The following is a 21,502-nucleotide window of genomic DNA, read 5'->3' as shown; positions in this document are numbered from 1 at the left end:
TACGCTGTGGAGTACGAACGAGTCAGGTATGGAAAATTAGAATCGGTAATTCTAACCCTCATATGCACGACTCTAAGAGAGCTTTTGTGTGTCCACGTGCTAGGACCCGCTGGTATAACCTTCGTGCCTTTGGTGTCAAGGAAGGACCGGCCCCGCTAACATCGCGCTAGGGTCGCAGATTATTTTGTCGCAAAATCACACTGGAGAAAGTTACTAGCACCGCCAGACGCCAGGTGTGACTCCGCTAGTGCGCCGAAAGTCAGCCGAAATATTTGATCAGCCGAAAATACCGCCCCGCGGTTGGTACCCCGCCTTCGAGGTCACACGCGCTCTGACTAGAGGCTGTAACGGGCCGGGAGGAACACCTCCTAGTTCTCCCAATAGGATAGCAGCAGAACGCGCGCAGCAGCAGAACGGTCGGCCGACCTGTATCCAGATTACACCGTGGGCGATAGAAATAAGGAACATTGTGAGTAGAAATAAAAGATTTAGAGTAGACTGTGAGTTTTCGAATAATTTGATCTGAAAGTAGACCCGGAGCCGACCCTGAGTGCCTTCGTGCGTCTCATAGTCGAGCAGGCGGAAAAGAGGTCGTGAGCACCCACCCCGGAAGTCCCCAGAGGAACGACCAGGGACTTGGGGCTTTCTTTTAACAGCCTACCTTTCTGGCAGGTTGAGCGATAACATCAGTCGAAATAGTGACAACGAATATATGCCCGAACGGTGAACCCTTGATCCCAAGCTCCGCACACCCATCGAATCACAATATTCCGGCTACAAACGTAACCTTCCCTACGACATCGAACGAACTCTCTTCTGTCTCAACTCCGACGCGCTCGCTTACTATCTACTACTAGAATGTCCGTGGGCTTAGAACAAAAACGAACAACCTCTTTCTCGCGCTTACATCATCGGACTATGACGTAATAGCTTTCTCGGAAACATGGCTCCGCAGTGACATCTCTTTCTCTGAACTGTCCTTAGAATATAACTTCTACAGATGCTACCGAAGAAGCTCAACTAGTGCCTCCCTGCGCGGGAGCGACGTTCTCATTGCGGTCAAGAAACACCTTAGAAGCAGCTAGGGAACGAAGGACTGGAGCAGATTGCAACTTACATCGAAATGCCGAAACAATGTGTGTACATATGTTGCGCATATTTTAAGCCTGGTTTTGAATACAGAAACCACTGTGATTGCGTTCGAAAGATCAATGATCTAGTTAAATCGACAGATTCAATAATTCTGCTCGGCGACTTCAACTTACCGAATATCATTTGGAATTACGATCCCGATGTTAACAGCAATCTGCCGATTAACGCTTCAGCGCAACTATTTTCACTAACTTACTAGTAGAAAATGGTCTTATGCAAATATTCCACTTTACTAATCAACTTGGCAGACTACTAGCGCTTGTGAACAATGTATATTGCTGTGATATTATTGAACCTCCATCACTACTTTTACGAATTGACGCACATCATGTTCCCTTCATTTTGACACTTGACGTTTCTTATACAATCGACAACGAACCTTCTGATACGTGGTTATACGATTTTTCCCGCTGTGATTTTGTTGCCTTAAACAATACGATAGCACACAATTATTGGAGTCTCGCACACTGCTCAACTGACGATTCTGCTCAACGTGTTTATGACACAATTTCTTATGTTATTGATGAACATGTTCCTATGAAAAGAAGACGCAGAACGCCCAACGACCGGCAGCCGTGGTGGAATCCAAGATTAAATAATAGTCGTAATCGGCTGAGAAAAGCGCGAAAACGTTACTTTAAAAATAAATCTGACCAAAATAAACAACTCCTTCGCCAGCTAAAATAACAGTACGACACAACGGAATGCATGTTACCGAGAATGGAAAGCCAAGTAAAACGTGACCCGTCATCTTTCTGTAATTTCGTCAGAAGTCTCAGGAAACCTAAAAAGAATTCCTAACGCCGTTTTTCACCGTGATACGTTCGCGAATAATGGGGACGATTCCGCTAACCTATTGGCCGACTTCTTCAAAATGTATATAGTGAAGATCCCCCAACCAATAACTACGAAGCTATCAGAAATGCACAAACATTTGATTTGTTCCTTCCTTCAGTAACGCCATCTGTGGGTGATTAAGAATCAGCTCTTGCGGCGATTGATACCTCCAAAAGACCTGGACCTGAAGGTTTACCTCCATTATTTTTGAAACGATGCTTTGTAACACTAGCCGTGCCACTCACGAAAATTCTGAACAGCTCATTCTCCAGCGGAGTCTTCACCGCTTGTTATACTCAACTGTCCGTCATGTTATAATTGACTATCAAGATGATTTCGTGAAAAAACGATCAACAGTCTCCAATCTCATGTGCTATGTGACTAAGGTTTTGAAACACATGGAGAAACGCCAACAAGTAAATGAAATATACATAGACTTTTCCAAAGCTTTCTACAAGGTTCCGCAAAATGCTAGCTGTTGAGAAAATGAAACGATTAGGTCTACCCGAATGGATAATCAATTAGCTGTGTTCATATCTGACAGGTTGAACGGCTTCCGTCAATGTTCTGGGAAGGCCATCCTATTACTTCTCCATACCTTCTGGAGTATCTCAAGGAAGCATATTAAGACCACTAATTTTCGTACTCTTTGTAAATGATATTTGTGACTGCATTGCTTCCGAGAGATAACTGTTCGCTGACGACCTTAAAATTTTCTGCACTGTTTCATCAGCCTCTGAGCGTGATGCTCTGCAGCGGGTTGTAGATAACCTTTTGTATTGGTGCCTAGTAAACGGTATAGAAGTTAACATGAACAAATGCAACATTATTACATTCAGCCGGCTTCGCAACCCACAACATTTTACATACAGAGTTAACGAAAGCAACTTGAACTTGAACGAGTCTCAGTTGACAACAAGTTTCGATTCAACGAGCATGTCAACACTATCACATCTATAGCATACGCCATGCTTGGTTTTCTTAAACGAAGTGCCTCTGACTTCGAAGATATCTACGCCTTAAAAACACTCTACTGCTCTTTGCTTCGCAGCCTCTTGGAGTATACTGCACCAGTGTGGGCACCATAACACACAGGACTATCCAAAATTACCAAAATCGAAAACATCCAACGTTCTTTCGTTCGATTTGCTTTGCGTCGTCTACCATGGCAAGATCCTTTACACCTCCCAGCTTATGAGAACCGGTGTCAGCTAATACAATTAAGCACACTAGTCAAACGTAGAGTGTTGTCCCAAAGATTGTTTGTTCACGACCTCCTAACTGACGCAACAGACTGCAGTTATCTGCTTGAACAGTTAAATTTTCATGTGTCTCAGAGTCATCTACGAAATCGGATATTCCTTCGGACTTCAACCCACCGAACTTCTTATGGTCAGAATGAGTCGTTATATTACAGCATGACATTACACATTACAGCTTTTCAATGAAGTAAGCCACGAGTTCGATTTTAACATAAGTAAAACTAGGTTTAAGAGAGCCATAATTTAATTAGTTATAGATAATATTTGTCTGTCCTGTATTACTATACTGAAGACTAAAAACAATAAATTTTAAGTTTACATAGTACAAAATCACTCTCCCAATGACTCACGATTATAAGATAATACGAAACTTAGATGTTTGAAACACTGCCTGTACTCAAAACCCCCTCAGTAATTTTAGAGTTATAGATAAACAGACAGACAGACGCTGAACCAATGAACAGCAATGTAGTTACAGATTGTATTCAAAATGATATAGAGTTCCTACGTTACTGCAGTTTTCATTTCCTCGTTCTCTGTGCTGAGATTTGGTTTTATTCTTTATTCTTTATTCATTTCGTCAATCAAAAGTAGACAATATACAATATTCTAATATTCTAATACAATGTTTACTTACAAACTATTTTTTTCAATAAGCGTTGCGATTGCGTATTGAGCTAAAAAAGTGTTAAAGTTCATGCCAAGACCTTGTAAAGTCAATGGTTTCGCAGTATTGATTGTAAGTGGCCATCATACGATTCAAGGGTCCGAATTTTGCATAATTTGTGCGGTAATGATTGGTGGCAAACGTGCTTCGATTTCGAAGTTGTCTAAGAGGTGCGTAGAAATTTAGCTTAGATAAAAGTGTAGCTGAATCAATGCGCTGCGAAACGATGTCGTTTACAAATGACACTATTGCGAATTCACGACGCTCTTTCAATGATTGTATGTTCATGAGCATGCAACGAGCTTCATATGATGGAAGAGGAAATGATGTCCAACCTAATTTACGAAGAGCATACAATACAAATTGCTTTTGTACCGATTCTATTCTTTCTTCGTGTGTGATTGTATAGGGTGACCATACAATGCTGCAGTATTCCAGTATCGTTCTTACATAGGCTATATATAATGTTTTGATGATATACGGATCCTGAAAGTTGTAACAAAAGCGCTTTATAAATCCTAGCATGTTATTAGCTTTGTGAACTATTGTGTTGTAGTGGTCAATGAAGGTTAGTTTGGAGTCTAAGACAACTCCTAAGTCCCTAACTCTTTCACAATTTGCTACAGTTTGGTTTCCTAATGATATTGTAATGTTTGGTGTTGTTCTTTTTCGACAGAATGATATGTGGTTGCATTTTTTTACATTTAACTATAGTAAGCTTTTTTTACACCATGTGTAGAATATGTATATTTCATTCTGGAATGCATTGATGTCTTCTTCATTTCTTATTTCCAAAAAGAGCTTCATATCGTCGGCATAAATTAACACTTTGAGTTTTTTAGGAATAAAGGAAATGTCGTTAACGTACAATATGAAAAGAAGAGGTCCTAAATGAGAGCCTTGGGGGACACCAGAAGTGACTAGAATCGGGTTTGAGTTTTGTTTAACTATTTGTTGGCGATTGGTTAAATATGATTCGAGCCACTTCAGGAGTTCTGGCTCAAGTCCCATTTTTTGCAATTTGAAAAGTAGCATTGGTATGTCTATGCGATCAAATGCCTTACTGAAATCTGTGTAGAGAGCTTCTACATGGTTTCCATTATCCATTGCATTCAATGAATAATTTATAAATTCAAGTAAATTGGTCGATGTTGAACGGCCCTTGAAGAAGCTATGTTGCTTCTCAGTTATTCGGTTTTTAATTTGGGAAAATAGTTTTTCATTTACAATTGCTTCGAATAGTTTAGGAATTATTAATTGGCGGTGTTATTACCAAACTTCCTCGTTTGACATTAAACCATGGAAAAACTTCAGTTGGGATTGGCATATGGACTGGTGGAATCATTGGGTCGCATTTCTTCAAAAACGACCTTTGACGAAACATTACCGTCACCGGCGAACGATATCGATCCGTGACTTTCTCGTTTTGCCTTGAACTGTAAGTTGGGCACCAAGATAATGTGATTTGACGCAACTGAACTATTTTAATAAGAATCCGTGAAATTGTTTGTGTATGCAGACAAGCCCAACTATAGAGGCCTTCAAAGACAATAAAACTATAAGAAATTCAAACCAAAACTAATTTTTTCCTCCATATGTCTGAACAACTTCTCGTTATTCAAGATAATGTGTCGAATCTTTAACTTTTAAATGGTCTTCCCATTTACTGCTAGGCTTGAGAGCCCTTTCACCCCAAGAATCGTGAAAATATTTTATTGAATTATTACAGATAACCTTTTGTCTGTTGTGTTCCGCTAGTATATCATCATTGCAGCATTTCGAACTCAAGTACCGTAAAGAAAGTGACTTCTTACAATTTCATCCATACATGAGCCGGGACTCGACGACGGCGAGAAAGGGGTGGTGCGATGAGATGAGATGAAGCTATGAAGCCCAATTCGCTACGAGCGACCACCGCAACCAAACCGACTTCGCCGTCCGTCATTGTATCGATATATAGTAATTCGATGGTGGTTCCTCTTCAGCTTGTCTCGCTATTGGGTTGCTGCCAAAAATTCATCGCTGCTACTTTTTAAATGGCTTACCAGCTCTTTCATTCATCACCTACCCTCCTACAGCACCGTATTTTTCGATTGGTCCCGTGACCGCGAAAGCAAGGAGGATTGAAATGTTTTGGAACTAATTCGATTGTAAGTAATTCCACGACTAAAAATCAAAATTTCGACTCAATTGTACTCCTATGTTCAAATGTATTATTATTGATTGCGAATCAAAATTGACATAAATTCAGACCTTGCTGAATAGATGTGTAAAAAGAATTTTCAGCCTAGCTCATTTATTCCCAATATTCTCACTTTACACAAGTTTAAATCACAAAATAATCCCCATTCAAGGTTTCGCGCAATTCCCGGACAATCATGTTTGTATACAAAACATCGCATAACCGCAATTTCCATACTAATATTGAATTCACAACTAGGGTTTATTATTCTAACACGAGGCACACAAATGAATTATTGAGAAGCAGAGTATTCACAAAATTTTATTTCATCGTAATTTCATCAGAAATATTTTGCTCGACGTTTATTCAATGCAGTAAGACTTTCGCTGATGTCAAACAATAAATCAAGAGCTGAAAAATACTTACTTCAGCTGAGAAAACAATTAGACTATATGGAACGAAAACCTTTCTTTATGTATTTATTTGCATTTTTTGATATTGCAGCACTGCCAAATTGACAGGTCACCCTAAAAACATAATTCAATATCAGAATTATTATTTTGTTATTTGAATGTTTTTCCACTGTGAATCGGAGGAGGTGCATCTTGCCTAAAAGGTGCTCACTACCCCAAATATTTTGTAGCTTCTTCCTCAATTTTAACTAGCTCACCAGAAAATGGTAGTCGTTATTTTGAATACAAAACTGGTTTCGAATAGCGATATTTGGTCTATGGACGTCCTTTTGAAAATATCCATGTTGAGAGATATAGAGTTACCATCTTGATTTCTTCGGTTTCTAAACGTCATTCTGGCTCTGGAAACACCAATATTTTTTCAACTTTGCAGAGTTTTGTACAGCTTCCCAAAATCCGAGAGCCAACATCTGGCCTCAAGACATGGCCAAAGCTGCAGGTATTATATCTTGATAGACCAACACGGTTTTAATCCAAAACTTTCTGCCACTACCAACCTCGTACAATTTACTACTACACGCATACAAAACATGATCGAAAGTGCCCAAATCGACGTAGTTTATACTGATTTGAATGCTGCGTTCGATTGCGTCAACCATGGTAGCCTTTTCGCCAAGTTGGACAAATTCGGAGTTGCTTCTGCTCTCGTACAATAACTGAGCTCCTTCTTGGTCAATCAAACGTTGTACGTTGAAATTGGAATACAACACTCCACACATCTGCAAATTTTTCGAATGTATCGGGTGCTCCGCAAGACAGTAATCTAGAACCACTGTTTTTGTACTGTTTATAAATGACACATCCTTACTACTGATAGACCAATGTCGTATGTTTTTCGCGGACGATATCAAGGTGATGATAATTGTACTAACCATCGCAGACTGTCACAAACTTCAGTGGCTCATTGCTATTTTTCATAAGTGGTGCTCACACAGCGCTATCATTCAGGGGCGCACTACAACGAGATAGATGGCAATTGTCTAGATAATGCGTACCATCGGTGCTAAGTGCGCCTACAGGAACAAGTAATACCCCACACGTGGTCCTTAGCCTTTTACCAGCCACTCCTATCCCGACCTCCACGGAGTACCAGCTGGTATACAAGCAACCAAGGGAGGAGGGCTTTTTTGAGTTTACGAGCATCTGTCCTCCATGTTAGGAGCAGCTCAAAACGGCGTCTGTACTCCAGGCCTTGCAACCCACGCGACGAAAACGGACTAACGAGTGGAAACTCGGGACGTGGAACTGCCGATCTCCCAATTTCGAAGGGAGCACACGAGTGCTCTCTGAAATATTGAAATCCCGCAGGTTCGACGTCGTAACACTGCAGGAGGTGTGGTGGAAGGGCTCAAGGATACGTACGTTCCGCGGTGGTCATGCCATCTATCAGAGCTGCAGCAATACATATGAGCTGGGGACAGCTTTTATAGTGATGGGCGAGATGCGGAAACGGGTGATTGGGTGGTTGCCAAGCAGCCCTCGATTGTGCAGGTTGAAAATCAAGGGCCGGTTCTTCAACATCAGCATCATAAACGTGCACAACTCTTACCTCCAAAATACCAAAGACGACAAGGATGAATTCTATGCGCATTTGGAGCGTGAGTACGACCACTGCCCAAAACATGATATCAAGATCATTACCATGGATTTTCACGCTCAGGTCGGCCTGGAGAAGGAATACAAACCGGTGATTGGAAGGTTCAGCGCACACCAGCTGGCCAACGAAATGGGCCTATGACTAATCGACGTTGCCGCCTCCAAGAACATGGCCGTGCATAATACTTGCTTCCAGCACAATCTCGGACCACTACCTGGTAATGGCGAGGAAGCGCCAAAACTCTCCATTATTAACAACATTCAGTACCGACGTCCGCCCGGTTGAATCTCATGCGACTGAAGCAGCCTAACGACGCCGAAAACCACACGCATTCGCTCAAAGCTGCGCTGCCGTAAGAGCACCAGCCAGAGGTAGCTGTTTTCAAGGACCGTTGGACACCATCAAAATCACTCGTCAGAATGTGGAGAGACACAAACAGAGGAAGATGCAGCGAACCCAAATCTTCCGGGAGAAGAAGCGTCGCCTGGAGGAGGAGTAGTTTACAGAACTGGAACAGCTGCATCATTCTCAGGAAATGCAAAAGTCTACCAGAAACACAACGCATCCCGCAGAGGCTTTGTGCCGCGAACCGAAATGTGCCGGAATTGAGATGGTAGTAATCTGACGGACGATCGTGATGTGACCGAAAAGTGAAGGACAGACAGAGGACCATGGCGGCGGAGAAAGCGAGACCGTCGGCGCGACAAACTTAGAAGACGTGCCAGCCCCAACGATAGGCGAAGTTAAGGATACCATCAAGCTGCTGAAAAATAATAAATCGGCTAGGAAGGATGACCTCGGAGCGGAGCTTATTAAGATAGGCCCAGAAGAGCTGGCCACCGGTTGATTGCAAGAATTTGGGGTATAGCTACCGGAGAAGTGGAATCTACCCAATTTATAAGAAAGGCGACAAGTTACACTGTAGAAACTTACTTGCGATCACCGTCCTGAATGCCGCTTACAAAGTTCTTTCCCAAATCATTTTCTGCCGACTCTCACCGCTAGCCAACAGATTTGTGGGAAGTTATCAGGCCGGCTTTCGCCGGTCTACGGCGGACCAAATCTTTACCATACGGTAGATCCTCCAGAAATCCCGTGAATACAGAACACCAACGAACCACCTATTCATCGACTTCAAAGCCGCGTATGACATTATCGACTGAAAAGTGCTATGGAAGGCTATGGACGAAAATGGCTTTCCGGGGAAGCTGATCAGACTCATAAAGGCTACGATTGATGGGACGCAGTGCTGTGTGCGGATTTCGGGTAGATTGCTGGGTACCGGCTTCGAGCGGGTGATGTGTAATAGTGTAATGAATCAAGCGAACATAAAAAAATCCAGTCAATCCGTTTGCTTTGATGACCTTAGCTTAAAAATATCTTCGGAACAATTGTTTGTATGAATAACCCGCATAATCGCAAATTGTCAAAAAGTATGAAAAGTTTACTATACTAAAAATAAAAAAATAACTTTTTTGTGTTAATTAATAGAAGAATAGTTTATTCGGCAAAGTTGTAGAAGATTTAAAAATATGAAACTTTGTTGAACAAATGAAAATCCTATCTTCTTTAGGTACTTAACGTTCTTGAACTTATCGAAAAAATAAGCTGAAACATGCTATAACATTGTAAGGAAAAGGCCTGTAGATGTGTGGTCTTCAACAAAAGCGTGTGTTTCGTATGCCCAAATGCTTCTTTAGAACAACGTTTTCTTGTAAAATGTAGCTAACAAAAGTTAAGTGCGAAAAAATTACTTTTAAGTAACTTTTACAGAAAATACTCTGTAACTCTGTACCCAATGAAGATAGAAATTTCGTTTGTTCACCAAAGATTCATATTTTTGCACGTTCTAAAACTTTGCAGAATTAAATATTCCTCTATCTCTTAACTCGAAAAAGGTAGTATTTTGGATATATGAAAACCTACTGTAACATATGCTCGCCGTATTCTAATATTGGTGAATTGGGACAAATGGAACCCAAAGGAGTTCATAGTACTTCAGCTTAACTTCAAGGAAAAGAATTGACATCATGACTCCACTTGCCCCTTTTTAACCTATACGTTCTTGAAGTTTCGAAAAAATAAGTTAAAATATGATATAACTTTGTAAGGAAAAGTCCTGGAGATGTATGACTTTTGGAAATATTGTGTGTTTTGTGTGCCCTAACAATTCATCCAAACAATACTTTCGTGTAAAATGCAACTAACAAAAGTTGAGTTCAAAAAACTAACTTTTAAGTAAGTTCCAGGTAATATACTTTATAACTTTTTACCGAAATAAGATAGGATTTTCATTTGTTCAACAAAGTTTCATATTTTTGAATCTTCTACAACTTTGCTGAATAAACTATTCGTTAAGAGATCTTAACGCGAAAAAGTTATTTTTTTTTTAGTATAGTAAACTTTTCATACTTGCATATAATTTGCGATTATACGGGTCATTCATACAAACAATTGCTCTGAAGACACTTTTAAGCTAATATGAAGGTAAAAGGTGCTATGGAATCAAGTTCCACTTTTTGCCTCATTGGACCACTGTACGGCGGTGGCAGAACAGTACACCAGACTGAAACGGAATGTAACGAGGATTAGGTTGCAGGTAAATACGTCTAAAACCAAGTATATGCTAGCCGGCGAAACCGAAGCCGACCGACAACGAGCATTACGATCGACGGCGATGAGTTCGAGAGAGTCGACAAGTTTGTCTATCTTGGCTCACTGGTAACTAAGGACAATGTTACCAGTCGTGAGATTCGGGGCGTATTATCAGCGAAAGTCGTGCCTACTATGGGCTCCACAAACAATTGCGGTCGAACAGACTAAACCCCTGTACGAAGTGTAACCTGTACAAACGCTACGGGCATGAAACGTGAACAATGCTCGAGGAGGATCTGCGAGTACTCGGAGTTTTCGAATGAACTAAGAACGATCTTGATGGCGCCGCGGCGTACAGAAGCAAAGAATATGGAGGCGTAGGATGAACCATGAACTCGCGAAGCTTTACGAACCCAGTATTCAAAATAAGGCTAAAGTTGGACGGATATGCTAGACAGGGCATGTTGCAAGAATGCCGGACAACTGCCCTACGAAGATGGTGTTTGCCTCGAATCCGGTGGGAAGAAGATGACTAGGGGCGCAGCAGGCAAGATTGGTAGACCAGGTGAAGCGAGATCTGGCGGGGAGTACTGGGTGTCCCAGGGATTGGAGAGCGGCAGCTAATAACCGAGTGGATCGGAAAAAAAACTTTGTGAATCAGGCCATGTCATTGTGGTGAAAAGCCAGATAAATAAATTATAAATACAATGAGATTCTACCAAATGCGAATCGACATTTCAGATTTATTTTGCGGATTGCCTATTCCTCTTTTGTGTTCTGTTCTCAAAACGAATTCCGTAGTGTGTGTCCATTCAACCCAAATTTGATAACAAGAATCGAAGGCGTGCAATAGGAGTTTGTACGATACGTCCTACATTTTCTACTGTGCTGAGATCCGCAGTAGTTGCTGGTGTATTCTGATAACTGCCAAATTTTTGGCAAAGACCGATCGAAATTCAAAATTTTGACTGACTTTTTACTCGGCTATATGCTCCGGGAAGGTCAGTCGTTGCACTCTCATTTGACTTTAATGTGTCGGTAAACGTATTTAGACAACTTCTCCGTGGTCGACAAGCTTAATTATTTTTCAAAAGTGGTTCCTATTATGTGTACATACTAGACTTACTTTATCATTAAGACCATTTATGTGTGGGATGATATAACAAACACAAATTAGGACCCCTGGCATTGAGAGGGTTGGCGCATCCAGCTTCCAATAAGTCTACAACTTCCTTTCTATAAGAAATACTCACTTTTCTTTACTTTGTTGGCTAACGGACCGTTCACCGGTCTAGGGCCGAACGAATTAGAGATGTCCAGCTTCTTCTGTCTTGGGCAGCCGTTCTCCAGTCTCCTCGTACACCAGCAGATCGTGCATCTTCTTCCACCGCGTGCGAGGCCTACCACGGAGCCGACGGCCTCTTCCTGGTTCTCTACTGAAGATAGTTTTGGTGGCTCTCTCGTCAGGCATTCTGGCTACATGTCCAGCCCACTGAAGCCTGCCCCGCTGTATTACCTTCACTATATCAGCATGTTTGTATACCTGGTACAACTCGTGATTCATGCGTCTGCGCCACACTCCATCTTCCAGTTTACCGCCAAGTATCGATCGCAGAACTTTACGCTCAAAAACTCCGAGCACTCGTCGATCAGCTTCCCTCAGCGTCCATGCTTAATGTCCGTAAAGGGCCACCGGGAATATCAGCATCCTGTACAGCGCTAGTTTTGTGCGAGTTTGTAAACTACGGGATCTTAGCTGGTTACGTAGTCCGTAGAAGGCCCTGTTCGCAGCTACACCTCGTCGTTTCACTTCACGGTTCATATCGTTGTCACATGTCACAAGTGTACCAAGATAAACGAATTCGTCAACCACTTCAAATCGTTCCCCATCTATCTCCACCTCAGCACCAACACCACGGGGACTCCCACGCTCTCTGCCAGCTACCATGTACTTCGTTTTGGCAGAGTTAATGACAAGCCCCAATCTCGCTGCTTCCCTCTTTAAAGGTAAGAAGGCCTCCTCCGCGGCCTTACGGTAGATACCGATGATATCGATGTCATCCGCAAAACCAAGAAGCATGTGAGATTTTGTGATGATTGTACCGTTTCTTTCCATGTTTGCTCTTCGTTCTGCACCCTCAAGAGCGATGTTAAACAGTAAGTTGGAAAGCGCATCCCCCTGCTTCAGTCCATCCAACGTTACGAATGCGGCTGATGTTCCGCCAGATATCCGCACGCACGATTTTGACCCCTCCAGCGTCATACGACTCAGCTTAATTAGTTTCGTAGGGAAACCGTTTTCCAGCATGATCTGCCACAGCTCGTTTCTTTTCACTGAGTCGTATGCCGCCCTGAAGTCCACAAACAGATGGTGAGTCGGTAAGTTGTACTCCCGGAACTTATCGAGGATCTGTCGCAGGGTGAAGATTTGATCCGTCGTGGAACGCCCCTGCCGAAAACTAGCCTGGTATTCGCCAACAAAGGAATCCGTTAACGGTCTCAATCTGAAGAACAGGATACGGGAGTGCACTTTATATGCGGAGTTGAGCAACGTTATGCCTCGATAGTTGCCAAAATCCAATCGATGCCCTTTCTTATAGATAGGGCATATGAGGCCTTCCAACCAGTCGTTCGGCATTTGTTCATCCGCCCAGATCCTTAGTATTATCTAGTGGATCGCATAGTACAGCCGCTCGCTTCCCGCTTTTAGAAGTTCGGCCGGGATACCGTCCTTCCCAGCGGCCCTGCCGTTTTTCAGCTCACTATTTGCCTTTTTCACCTCCTCCTGTGTTGGTGGCTCCACAGCTTGTTCGTCACTCATAATCGTCATCCTGTTCCTGCTCTGCTCATCCGATTCCTCACCGTTCAATAGCGCCTGAAAATGCTCCTTTCACCTCTGGCGTATTCTGCAGCCATGTCATCAGCTTTCAACCACTGAATGTTAAAACGTGTCGTCCTCTCTGTACGAGATTTCAGCACGTTCGACAACCGTACGCAGATCTTACAAACGACGAGATAATGGTCAGAGTCAATGTTTGGTCCCAGAAAAGACCTAACATCAGTAACATCCGGAAAGTGCCGACCGTCAATCAGTACGTGATCGATCTGGGAGCAGGCTTCTCTATTTGGATGCCTCCAGGTGTGTTTCCGAATATTCAAACGTGGTATTTTATTAAAAATTGCCAATTTTGTGGAAGTCGATTCTGATATTCCAGAGCTATGGTGATTAGTCTTCGACTGTTGAGCCATCTAACATTTGACGGTCCGATATTACAAACACAGACCAAGGATAGTCGGCCTTCCGGCTGAACTGTTCCTGATAGTCATGCAAAGGTGTCTGGAGGCGACAGACGCTGCTCTTGTTGCCGTGAAAAAAGGCTATCAATTACTAACCAAACGCTTTGCAGTTTCTTTATACCGATACCGCTCTATACAAGATTTCAAACATTACTTTCGAAGGATCAAAGTGGTCGAAGTAACGGCCGGTGGTGGTCGACGACCAGTTTGCATTTGGGAGCCACATGGAATATGCCTGTAGGAGGGCCTCAACGCTGTTGCAGCACATTCTCGTATGAGTATATGTCAAGATCCGGACACCCGGAGTGTGGCCGCATTCCAGGCTTTTCTAGAGCTACAAAACCAGCGACGAGTTGACTTCTGGTGTTCTGAATATTTCATTCGTATGCTAGTGTAAAAATTCATAAAACTATTGACGACGAGTAGTAGTTATGAGGATGGATTTTAATTCTTTCAGTATTGTTAGAAAATTTTACGACAATCTGGTTCAATTACTCGAAGTTTATGCCATTTTTTCCAGTGTTATATTTTCACTATATAACAAATCAGCGGACAACCAAAAAATCTCTTTCCAAGAATTACAAGTGGGTCAGTCCCTCGACACTAATTCAACATTTTTCATTATACTTGAAGTTAGAATTGGGTAAATTGTTATTCCTAAGGAAACGAACCTGGAATATAGATTATTACATAACAACATCAATGCCAGCACCAGAATCACATCAACAACTGGTATAAACCGAATTAGGCTGATATTTACAAAGGTATACCGAACCGTGCTAACCCCCATGTAAACTCAACATCCCCTGTCGAAACACCATCACGATGATTGGATAAGCTTTTGAGTCGAATACCAATGCTTACTTCAGCCTAGTTATATCAACCCATACCCTTTTTTAGCATTGTACGGTATGGCGAAGCGAAGAATCCCGCCGAGACGAAACAGTAAAAAAGTGCCATCATTTTCCGCTTTTCCCATCACGAAAAGTCTGGGAATAGCACACTCGCTTACCTGATTGTTATTCAATAGGCAGTTCGGCTACGCTGTCTGATCTTTGGGAAATTTTTCGAAAAATTAACGTGCACTGCCGGTTGCTACTGTACGACGTTTGGTTTTGCTTGTATCCCAATAACCGCAACGGTTTGTACCGCAGTGTGACATAACGGTCCCGGTTGGCGCAAGTCCCTACGGCTAAAGCGAATTTAGTTAGCTTCAACTTGTATCAGAGAAATCTTTGATGTGTCAATAATGCGACAGAGTGCGGTTGCCATAAGTTGATAAACCTAATTTAATCGTATATAAGATGAATCAAGATTTTTTTTTTTTTTCAATGTGCTGTTATTGAATGATACGCTTCGCTTGGTATGTAATTTCACTCATTTAACGATTTTTTACTAAATTATACTCAATAAATCAATAATCGGATCATTTGTCATTTCAAATGGCAGCAAAAACACCAATAAATCACTTAACTTATTTAGTCCATCAAGATTCAAAACAGCTTTGTCTCGAAACACAGACAAACCATTTTCCGGTAACCAAATCTGTTTTTCCATTCCAATCGAACCCAAACAAACGCTCACTCTCGGGAGAGTGAATAAATGATTTCGACCAGGAAACAAGACGGTTTTGTCAGATAACAATAGTGGTTGAATATAGCAAATCGCCATGCAGCCGGTAGTGGGTTCCGGTGAGGATGATAACACATTAGGAAGCACATGAATTCAGATGAGGAATCTATGTCCACACCACCACTACCCACCACCCTCACTCAGCCGCCTCTCGCAGGGTTAATTTCAACGGCTAAGTGGCTGTAAATCGACGACGAAAAGGCACATCTATGAATGAATGGAAGAGACCAGCAAACAAGGGGCAAAAAATCGAGCGAACAGTATGATTTATAGTCTTTTGTTCTGTTTTGCCCTGTAGCTTGTTGTTTGATCTCCGGCGATGATAAATACTGTTATGATTTTGACAAATTGAGTACAAACAGAACGCATCCAGTCTGGAAGGCAGGACTTACTTCGGTATAGGGCGATTAAACTGTGGTTATTTGTTTACGATTTCACATTCAACTACGATTTACGTGAAATAAATTGCTTCCCGTTTTCTTATAAAAAGTGGCGCTCCATTTGAGAACTTGGTCGTAGATTATACTGAGTTTTTTTCTGTTGGAATTTGTCTTCATCTATTTTTTACAATTTTCAGTTTGAGCTTCAAGGCAAAACCTGTGTTGACCAATGGTTTTTCGAACAACTAGAATAACGATTAAAAATTTTCTGAGTCACGGAGAAAACAAACTGACTATAAATAAATTTTAGAGCACTTATGTAACAAAAAATCATGTAGAAACAGCCAAATGCTAACAGTTAATTATAAATATTTAAGACTTTTTTCGGGGTACTAAAGTTTTTATATTACAGTTCAATACGACACTTAATTGATAAAATTTTTAGGTTAGTAGGGAGCTAATAGTTTGCACTTTTTTTTTGGCGTTAGTGATAAAAAAGTATTTAAAAAATTGCACTAACTTTTCAAGACATAATTATTACAGGTATTGTTTCCAAATTACAATTTCCTCTCATGTTTCACTATCGATAACCTCTTCACGTACTTTAGCGAAGATTTGGATGAACTCCGCAGTAACAAAAAACATCCCCCATCAGAGTCGCTAATCTTTGCAGCAATATTTTATTTTTGTCAGTTACACTGGAAACCTGCCTCGGTATCTGGTTATTTCATGCAGCAACGGCAGCGTGGTGACAGTTAAGCGACAGTCGATTTTTCCAAAATCGAATTACACTTTTTTGCTTGTGCACTTTACAGCTTGTTCGTTGGTGATTTTGTTCCGTGCTCATTGATCTTCTATCATTTCCAAATCCCCTCTTGACGGCGGAGGTACGCTTTATCTAGGAAGCAAGCGGAGAATGAGGGTGGGCGCTCGATTATTCAAATCCACTTGTCGAAAGAAAAGCGCGAAACTGGATTCAAAGCGTGAAAACTGAGATTTGAGACTCGCTTCCTTCCGTGGCGTCAAGTACCCGTACAAAAGAAGTACGGGCGCAGCTTCTTTGGTTACTACTTACAACCGTGTAACCGCGATGGAGATGCTCCAGCACAATTGTATTGCGATAATGTTTGCAGCAAGGAAAGGTACGGAAAAATGAAGCTTTGGAATTTATCAATTCAGCGGTGATTTTCGCGGTACTAGAGAAAACACCAGTAATGGAGAATAAAACTGATGGAAGGTACACTTTGGCGAGGACCTTTCACCATAGAGACAATACGTTAAACCCAATTGCGAGTAGTAAGATTAATGAGTGACAGTTGAGAATGTAAATGTCAAAAATATTTATCAAATTATCAAATTTTTGTATAATTTCCAGAACAAACATTACCAACAAGTTTCTTTCCTTCGGGATTCAAAAGGGGTTGCCACCGGTTCCGTTAACTTTCGAACAAGAACGCTTACGGTAAATGCAATGGATGCAATCTGGTAAACCAAATAAACACCATGTTATTTCGGTACCTTTGTGAGTCAGTATGAATGTATGTATGTAATGCATTGGGCATACATGATGCTATACACACGTTCCGCAGCAAACCGCAAATTTTCTGGTGCCGTCTGCCTATTTGGAGCTATTCCGTCAGAAATACGTAGGAAGCGACGCTGAACACGACAGTTCATGCAGCGTCGGGTGGTCTTGAATGTTTCTTGAGCTTATATTCTAATCTGTGAAAAAAGTTACAATGGACCACCCCAGGGTAAAATTGATGCGGCTTAGGGGGCTTTAGAATAATCAAAACCATGGTGGTGCATAAACGTTTGCAGTTCAGCAACTTGTTCGGTATGCTTTGCTATCTACTTCATGAGCTGTAGGCTGCAACCGGGACTCGTCCACTGCCCGAAACGGTCGTCTTCTGGATAATGACGAAATCTAATGACTGCGATAATAAGAGAGGGTTGGAAAGGTTTGTCCCATCTAGCCAAATTGTTGTTGCAGTATCTGGCTTTGACTTGCGGTAGAGACTCCGTAGGGGAGAATGGCTCGCAACGTCATTACGTAATGCTCAGGTACCGTGCAACACAACCAAGCAGACACGGTCAACCTTTGACATTGGCTGTTAGTTGGGTCCTAAAGCAGCACAGCAGCACTGCACACGTTTGTCGACCGAGGTGAGAATGTATACCGGATTGGACGATTTTAGTTAAAATTTGCATTTACATTGATGTGGTAATAATAAACGTCGCACAGCAGCTGAGAAACGGCTGGTTGACAGCCACGTGATTACGAAAGTTTGAACGGAAAATGAAAGTTTTTGGATCCACCGTGTTCGTAAACTAGGACATGACTAGGGGCGGAGCAATAACCTTGATTAAAGAGCATCGGTTGCACATAGGACAAGATCAATGTACAATATATGAATACTTAATTTGTATGAAAGGTACTAGTCCGATAAACTGTTGAATAGAAACGCTAATTTTTTAATTATCCTTAGTATTACCGTTAGAACAACAAGATGTTATGTGTGGTTCACTAACCATTTTTATGGTCAACAAAATAATGATCAATTATGGTCAGAGTATATAAAATTCAATCTAAAAATAAAATTTAACACCTTCACGGCTTTTGTGATGCACTTATTTATTCCCCAGGACTTCCACCGTCAAAATCAACTATACGAGTCGAATGAAAAAGTTAGTCAACATTGCGCTTTGAGTGGCGGTTTTTTTCTTCGCTTATCTCTCTCTCTCTCTCTCTCTCTCTCTCTCTCTCTCTCTCTCTCTCTCTGAGTATCTCTAGTTACCAGTACCTACACAAATTAGTCCGACTTTCGTTCACGCGCAGCGACAATCGTGTCCGCTGCATACTGCAAGAGTCAGGTATCTTGTTCTAGTCATCTTTGACCGCAGTGAAAGTGAGAAATTATAAACTTTTTTCATCAGAAAAATGAACGATTTGAACAGTCTAAAATGTTATTAGAGTTCAGGTGTACGATTTGCCTTTTCTAGTTGAATCGCATACGATCTGCGATGCAAATGAAGGCATACGGAGAACTGTGACAACTAAACACGATGCACGTTTTTATTGAAAAACCTAAATTAATCCACCTAGCGGTAAGACCCAGCCTTTCTCATTCAAACTTATTATTTGTAAAAATAGATTTACATGAACGCTTCAATCCAATAAATGTGTACCGTGAAATGGGGTGAAATTGATCAGTGGGGTGAAATTGATCACCTGAAAATTCGTGATAAAAAATACTAATCAAAAGATATTGCTCTTACAACACTAGGCAATGTTAACGTGTCCTTAAACGCAACTTTTGCATGATTCACATACCTGTCAAAGTTAACCCTTGCATGCCCGGTGCAATTTTTCATTTTTTCGAAAAATTCTTTTAACTCAGTCAAAACTTAATCAAATTTGATCAAACCAGTTTCCATATAACCACAAAAAGTATTGCATTTACTTAAAGTAATCTTAGTTGAGGGTTAATTACGTTAAATTTGGAGAAGTGAGTAAAGTTTGATAAAAGCTCAAAAAATCTAATTTTCAACAATGATCATTCCATACCATTAAAGAAATACTGATGAATTCGCAGGAAACCACAAAGATTTTAATTTCAGAGCTAGTTTTTGAGCTTTTGTAACAAACCGAATTGAAATCGGTCTAACGACGATCAAATAAGAGCAAATTTAGCAACAAGCAGCTCGAGAACCAAAATAAACAAATTTTAACCTGAAATGTCGTTATTTTCTTTTCCAAACTAGCTGTAAATGATATTTTTCAGTACAGAAATCATCATTTATCTTTAGCATATCGAAAAAAAAGCACATTGCCAAAAGAATGTACGGATTTCAATGGTGATCAATTTCGCCCCAATTTACCTCATAGTACCTTATAGAATTATCGAATTTATTTCATGAAGTAGACGATAGAAATTTCACCAATAGCCATACAGGTTTACTGGAGCACATACCAGTACTTGTTTTAAAATTATACTATTTCGGGAAAAATGTACATGAAGCTAGTTTATTGGAAATTTTTATAAAAATTGATCAATTTCACCCCGTTCCATGGTATTCACTTTTTGGGTTCTAAAATAATGATGTTGTAATTGAAGTATAAAATATGAACTTTGACGTAATGTAAATGCTAAAGAAATAGCGAAATAAAAAACATGACTCTTAATTTCGAACAATTCAATCACGAGCGATACCGGGAACATTCAAATGGTACGATATCACATTTAAATTATACTGAGACCACATTTATTGATCAAAGCAGGTATAGTTTTAAATAGCCTTTGAATTTCTTTTCTTTCCATAACTTTTGAACCACATATCAAATTGTTATGAAGTTTGTTAATTGTTAGTTTGAGAGATGACTCGTTCGTATGACACTAGTTATGTTCAAATAAGTCGTGTAATCTTTGAGATAATAGACTTTCGTTGTTTTATTAACAATTTAATACATAACGGTTGCTTAGTTCGATTATAATCAAATGAAATGGGAACGTATAGGGCAGCCAAACGTTGAAACCACGTGATAAATCATAATTCATCAGTTAACCCTTAACTAGCCCGTTCATCTGATAATACTATTGATCAAAACGGTTGTGTACTTTCTGAGATAATGAAGTTTCGTGATTTTCACAATTTCTTTTCATTACTTTTGAACCACAAGTTCAATCTATATGAAATTCAAAAGTTAAGGGTTTTCAATAGCCTGTTCATTTGATAACAATTTTATTGAAATCGGTTGTGTGGTTTCTGAGATAATGATGTTTCGTGATTTTTACATTTTCAAACATAACCTCTTAAATAAAAATCCAATTACAATGAAAAATAGGATCTTATGGGGCAACTAGAACTTTCATTTGCATATAATTTCATTAAAATCGGTGAAAATAAAAATCAGCACACACACACACACACATACATACACACAAACATACAAAAATGCTCAGTTCGTCGAACTGAGTCGAGTGCTATATACCATTCGGCCCTTTGGAGCACTTTCATATCTTCGGTTTTACAAGTGATTTCTATACTTTTCTAGGAGAAAAGCAAAAAATCACAGGAGGGTTGTGTGCAAAGCCACGACCGCAAGGTTGAAGTAGAATACTTTTACGAGAAAGATAACCCGGCTGCTTGCATGTCAGTCATTTCTAAATCGGATTTGTTTCGTATATACCGATTGTTAAGCACAGTATCAACAAATCGTAATCAACATCATACTGTTGTGCATTTGCAGCAGCATCAAACCTCAGTTGCAGTTTAATAATAACCATTCATTATGCTCTTCCAAAGACAATTTGTAGCCTTGAAAAAGGGCGATTGCTGCAATTGCAACTTTCATTCAACTATTGCATAAATGCTTCATGGTCAGAAAAACCCGCTGCAACTACTACGCTATCCATAGCCATGCCAC

Source organism: Wyeomyia smithii, chromosome 3 (assembly GCF_029784165.1).
Source record: "Wyeomyia smithii strain HCP4-BCI-WySm-NY-G18 chromosome 3, ASM2978416v1, whole genome shotgun sequence".
Taxonomy (NCBI): domain Eukaryota; kingdom Metazoa; phylum Arthropoda; class Insecta; order Diptera; family Culicidae; genus Wyeomyia; species Wyeomyia smithii.
The sequence above is the reverse complement of the archived record's forward strand: the minus strand, read 5'-3'. Positions refer to the sequence as shown.